General features: G+C 34.8%; 1 protein-coding gene across 1 annotated transcript in view; it reads right to left on the reverse strand.

Annotated features, from left to right (window-relative positions):
- Positions 1 to 6,324, reverse strand: part of beat-IIIc (beaten path IIIc) — a 187,092-nt gene extending 180,768 nt beyond the window's left edge. Inside the window, exon 1 of the mRNA XM_073082469.1 lies at positions 6,149 to 6,324. The gene's annotated coding sequence lies outside the window, so the exon portion shown is untranslated. The remainder of the gene's footprint in view (positions 1 to 6,148) is intronic.
- Positions 6,325 to 6,952: the final 628 nt, after the last annotated feature.

The raw sequence follows: 6,952 nt of genomic DNA on the forward strand, positions 1-6,952 counted from the left end.
CTTACACAGACATCATACTGTTAGAAATATATTCAAATGTTTTAATTATAGTATTATTTTAATTCATAATTTTGTGTGATTTTCATAAAGTATTATTTTTATAATAAGAACTGGCTGGTACGATTTTACGATAGCATAAAAAGAAAAAGAACACCCTTGACGTTAGAGTTGTATTTTGCGCGGGAATAATAGAAGTTTTAAAATGGATCAAGAAATTGTTTTATTATATTAATACCAAATAGCTTAAATCGTCCTATAGACGAGAACAACATTTATGTAAAAAATATTATAGGTACCTGTATCGGTATTCGTTTTTCACTTTTAATATTTATATCTGTTAAATAACAGGTAAATTAAAACTATAACAACTAACTCAAAATAAAAATTAATCGTTAAATGTACTTGGTTGACTCTTTACATATCTTTTAAATAATTTTATGGTTTATTTATTAAAATTAATTTTAAATTAAACATTATATTATACTTCAACATTTAATTATCTTGTGGTTTTTAGTTTTAAATTGAAACGGTTGTACAACCGAAGTCACTTTAGTTGTCCGACCATAAAAAAATATACGCAATATCAATGCCACTACAGCCATGAATTTTCGAAGAACTGCTGTTATTCATCATTTTGTCTCGAAAGCTTATCCGGATGACAAATTTGACAGTACTTCCTCTAACAAGCCATAATACCCAGATAACAATTTCTCTTTGTATGTCGCAGAAATAATACGGAGTTGAGCGTTTCATAGATCGGTAAACAGTATCACTGGGAAATATTCGTAAGTATTTGAGTACAATATTATTTTATAATACCGATCATACAAAACTATTCTTACGAGGAAATTACCGAGATTTTATTAAGAGAACAAAGATCAAGCATTAAAAAACTAATTGATTTCTATTATAGATTTGAATGAATATAAATATACAGTTAAAATTAAATATGTTAAATATACATAATTACTACAATGTATTTAAATAATTCTGCTCTCTTTTTAAATTTACAGACCCACTTTAGTTAAACCCATTAAATCTCTCAGCGAAGTCCATTGCTGAGCACAGGCCTATCTTAGACTAAGGATTGATTCATTCGTGGTTCGACCCTAGAGTGAAAACCGCCCCACTTATTTGCTGTTGACCAGCTGCTGTGCTCCGGTTTAAAAGGTGATGTAAGGGAGACGTACTTATCCGAGGCCTTCCAACGATAATTACTTCATGAATATATAATCATATTATAAATCTTGAATTAACAAAAATACTTAGTAATTTTTGTATCTATGTGACCTTTTAGTTGAAAAGAATCTTTTAAATCTATCAATATCCACCTACTCACTACCTACTTACCCTTTACTTGTTGACAAAGTCATAAGATGATATAAGTAGGTACGAAGGACGTAGAGTGTATCATTTCATTGAACTTTAATATAAATTTGAATGGCAGAATAATATGATTTGTTATAATAATACACATAGGTACTTATACTTATTATAAGTTCAAGGCATTTAATTTTTTATAGGTGATGAGTAGGTGGTACTGGGGAAGCGCACATAGCCCTTTGAATTGTGAATAGGTCTTAACCGACCTTTTTTATTTTGTTGACGAGGGTGAAACCTTCAAAAGGTACCCGACGCCATGGGAGTGACGCCGGGTTATGTGGGATTTTTACCGCACTAAAACCCCCCCAGTGGCCGTCCACAGCGTTTGGTGGAGAACTCCGGGATCTCCAACGGAACACAACCGGAGTCCTCCTAACGCGATGCCCTTCTATCGGGCTCTGCCCTGGGGCAATTTACGCTCCTCTCACATCCACTAATGACTACAGCGATATGCGACCACACAAACCGCTGTCGTTCCCGGGATCGCTTGCTGGACGGTATGAGCTCCCACTCTTGCCGCTCGCAACCCCGGAAGCCCCTTTTAGTCGCTTCTTACGACAGGCAGGGGTTACCGCAGCTCTATTCTGGTCTCGGAACTACAGGGACAGGGTCTTAACCGACCTAGTAAGAGCGTATTTGTAGATCGGTTAAGATTGTCAGGCGGGTTCGAGAGTAGGATGGGTGACCGCTAGTGTTTTTTTATTCATGCCTCCAAGCTTCAGAGGAAACTTTAAGCCTCAGAAGTTGTCAAGCCTTAGGTTTTACAGGCTGTTTGGAATTATTAGACACACGCCGGCTGTAACCATAAATCACATTGGAGCAACGTGGTAGAGTATGCTCCAAAGTAACCCAATCGTGGGGAAAGACCCGTGCCCAATAGTAAGACATAAGACGATGGCAGCCAACTAAGCAATATAAAAGCTATGAAAAGATATCGTCTATTAGATAATTAATTATAGATAATATTTTTATGAACATTCATTGAACTATAAAAAATATTTCATTTTTAATTATTTTCAAACGTTTTCAACGAGATAATTAATTAAGTTGCAAAAAACCATCCTATCAAAACATTTTTATATAAAGCGTTATCAAGTCTTTCAATTTAAAAATTATATGAGTTTTTATTATAGTCGAGAGTTTATTCCTCTTATGAACTTGAAATCACTCTCAATGTAATCGTTTTATTTCTAGGGTCCCGTAGCCAAAGAGTAAAAACTGAACCCTATTACTAAGCCTATTTTTTATTATTATTATTTGAATGTGGTAGAACCCTTTGTGGTTCGACACCTATTTCTACGTAATAACAGCAGTGTTAGGCGCTGCTGTGTTCCGGTTTGAAGGGTGTGGTAAGGGAGACAGACTTTTCCGAGGCGTTCCAGTTTAGTTCTCAGAGGTAGCGGCGCATCTGTGGCCGACCTCAGGTAGGAATATCTAATCCTATCTGGGGTTGATTACAGATGTCCATGGGCGGCAGTATCGGGTGGACTGCATGCTCGTCTGCTACTCTTATATTATAAAAAAAAGCCTCCGCTGTCGGTCCATCTGGCCGTCTGTCACAGAGCTCTATCTCCGGAACCGTAATAGACAAACACTAAAAAATTTCCAGAGTATATATAAAGATGGCCGCTATAACAATAAATACTAAAAATAAAAATAATAAGTGTATTTCTACCCTTGAGGATAACATTAGTACGCCTTGAATCCTCCCTTCAATGTTGTTGTATGGCATAAATAGGTGTGTCCATGGTGCCCTTGATAGCCTAGTGGTTAAGAAACGCGGCCTCTCGATCGAGGGGTCCGAGGTTCAAATCCCAGGCCTCCTCTCTCTGACCTCTGATTTTCAAAATTATGTGCGCATTAGAAATTAATTATCACTTACTTCGTGAGGAACAACATCGTGAGGAAACCTGCATACCTGAGAGATTTATAAAAAAAAATCTTAAAGGTAGGTGAAGTCTACCAATACGCACTTGGCCAGCGCGGTGGACTATTGCCTAATCCTTCTCATTCTGAGAGGAGACCCGTGCCCAGCAGTGGGACAGCAATGGGTTGATGATGATGATGATGATGGTGCCCGTACAGTCGAACTACCATAGGACTGAAGTAGTTTACCACTTCAGCAGCGTTTCACGTACAATTTCATAGTTTATTTTGATTAAATTATTTGATTAATTACATTATCCTTAATCAAAATGGCTCTATTGTTAACGTTATCGTTATAGTTTGGTGGCAAACTTAAATGAACGCCAGGTTTGATTAATATGTCAGGATTTGAACCCGCGACCTTTATGTCAAATGCCAAGCTTCTATCGCTTTTAGTAGATTGCTGAGAATTACGACATGTGACATCTTAGATGACATATTGTACTTACATAGGTAATGTATAGCTACAACTACTACTTATATTGTAAGAGTAGCAGACGAACATGCAGTCCAGGTGGTAAGTGGTTACTGCCGCCCATGGACATCTGTAATCAACTCCAGATAAGATAAGATTCCGACCTTTGGTCGCCCATACATGCGCCCCTACTCCTGAGGACTAACTTGGAATGTCTTCGATGAATATGTGTCCCTTACTACAACCTTTAAACCAGAACACAATAGCGTTTAACAATGTTGTTATTAGGCAGACATAGGTGTGTCAGTCGTGCCGCTGGAGTCGAACCACAGAGGATTTTGCCACTTTCAAAGTAATTCATACTAGATTAATCCTCCATAATGCGGGTAAAGCTTTTTCTCCTAGAGACAAATCCCTGCCTACGTCTAATATACTCATAGGATACACATACACACGGCCTTAGTATAGATTTGTAGGAAAAACGAATAAGATAACTAGGTTTCCGAACTACTTCCAATAATTATTTATACATTCCGAGCAATTCCATTGCCTGAAAGACAAATGTGGTTCAGTAAAATGAAACTCACAGCCTTTTAGGTATTAGGGTTTCCTAGGGTACCATTCATGCTATATATTAGTTTATGTAAACAAAGATAAAGATGTCTTTTATGACGTGTGACTAAGAATTAAAATTAGTGATAGACCGCTGGATGAAATTCGATCTCTGCATTACGCTGATTTTCGAAGTTATATGTGTACTAGAAAACAATTATTACTTGCTATAACGATGAAGGAAAACATCAGGAGGAAACCAACAGAACAATTATTTTAGAAAAGTTTTCAAATATGTGTTCGGTTTATCCATTCTTTTCTAGCCAGTTGGGTGAACTATGGCCAAGCCTTTCTCACTATGAGAGGAGACCCGAATCCAGCAGTGAGACAATAATGAGTTGAAAACGACAGAGAATTGAAACTGACAATATCAGAAATAATCGGCTGGCAAATAGAATTGAGAATGGTACTGTAAAAGATAACGATAAAGGTAAGTTCCTCACGTAAATAATGCTATGACTCATCCAATGATCAACTGTGATCATTATCGTTGAAAAATAAAATTAATAAAAAAACAAAAAATACGTGATTATTACTGTTTTAAAACGTAAAATTATTGTGTAAAATTTTATTATTAATTTAAAATTCTATAATAAAATTAGAATTCAAAACTTTAAGCATTTACGTACATGTGAGTAGTGTAAATAAGTGTAGGAAGAATAATTGACATTTAATATAACAGAGAATGAATATTCATCAGGAATATATTAGCGATATTTAATTAGATCATGTTCTGGGAATCGTCGGGTTCATGTTTGGCGAAAGGTATGCAACTTTCGGTAAGAGCTTAGTTGTCTAAAATGAACTTATGCTAATTAGTTCATCTCTATATATATATATATTTGCTACATATATAAATATATAGGTACTCGTATATACTCTACATATATAAATAATTTAATTGAAGCACCTTTTTGAAATTTTAAATTCATTGACATACATAGTTATATTATTAGTGTACATATTTTATTTGTTATGTAAGTTTTTTTATAAAAGTATCAATTTTAGTATTTTTTATAGATACACAATGAAAAACTCTTTTCAATTTTGTTTAAGACTGTGTGACACTGACGTGTTAATCTTGTAAACGGCTAATCCAATACTAATGAGATTTTACGCAAAAAATATTTCTCATTAAGTACCGGATTTTTTTACTACCACGAAAATAAAATTAACGAAATATTTTTTTATCAACTGCGCAACAATTCATTAAAAAAAACTTACATAAGTTTTCTTATTTACTTCAAGGCAAAAAACGTTAATAGAAAAATAATCACATTGACATTATTTTCCAAAAATGTAAGTAGCTAATATAATTGAAACGAAATTCTACAAAACCACAAAAACGCCTTTGATAAATCATTTAGAAACATTTAAGAATTCCTCTGTGATATTTGGGCCATTGTTAAATACTGAGAGCTTCGGTGCCTAATTAGCGAGCTTAATCAGCTTTCATTAGTAGAAATTGTTCGTTATTCACAGACAGATTTACAGGATACCTAGGGCTTGTAATTAGTAATTAATAACAAGGTCCTGTAACGTGAATAGCGTTAATCAACGTAACAGTAATATACTAAAATAATTTATTGAGACTTTATGAATAAATTGAAATTGGGAGGTAATTATAAATAACTTAAAATTATAATTATCAAAGTTAAGTTAAGCTTATTAAAAAATAAATACGATAATTATCATTAATATACCATTATTTTTAATTAGCTTTTAAAAATCATTAGCTGCGTTAATTTGTTTTAAACCCATTTAAATTACATTTTACACGAGTCCTCATTAAAAATAACATAAACTACTAACCCATAAGCTGTTTGATACATCCATTGTTAATCAATTGTCCCATCGGCAACAATCCGTAACACAACACCATTTATTCTTAAACACAACACGCACAATTTACGACAATCCACGGCACTTCGAACTTCGGCAAAGTTTCGTGCAGAGCTTACAAGCTCGCTCGACGTGCGGCTACCAGCGTCGCTTGCGCGGGAATGAGCGGAATGAGCCCGCTCAGAACCGCCCTCCTGTTGAAGCCTGCTTCTACGCCCCATTTACCCCGCTATCAATCTTTACTAATAAAGCATGGAAATGAAATCAAGCGAGCTTATTTCTGCTCCGTTGTTTGGACGTACGATTTGTGTGTTGATGTGGAAATGCGACAGATAATTGCGGTCGTTTCTTGGAAGCTTTTTGCGGGATTGCGAAATGAAATAGAAATAAGCTTGAACTGAAAAAGTAGAAACTATAGTGGTGCTTCCTGTTGTTACGTCACAGTAAAATAAGTCATACTCACAAATATACATACACATACAATTGTTTATAAAAATAAGTTTTTATGTAATCTTAAATTGTTACGTTTAATCTATAAATTAAATCAAACCTTAAATCTATTTTACTCGTATGTAATAGATGTAAAGTAGTATAATAACGCAACAAAGACGTATCAAGTAAGAACTTGAAACTTGTAGTTAGGTCACTTACTTATAAGCACATAGCCTTGCGGCTTTTGTAGACTGTAACTTCAAGTAACTTCTTCAAAGTTAAGTATCGTCGGGCGCGGTCGAGAATTGGATGGGTGATCGTTAGTGGTCAAATTTATACATG

The sequence above is a fragment of the Epargyreus clarus genome, unplaced genomic scaffold (assembly GCF_041222505.1).
Source record: "Epargyreus clarus isolate Ecla_fem2 unplaced genomic scaffold, WU_Ecla_fem_2.2 ptg000018l, whole genome shotgun sequence".
NCBI lineage: Eukaryota > Metazoa > Arthropoda > Insecta > Lepidoptera > Hesperiidae > Epargyreus > Epargyreus clarus.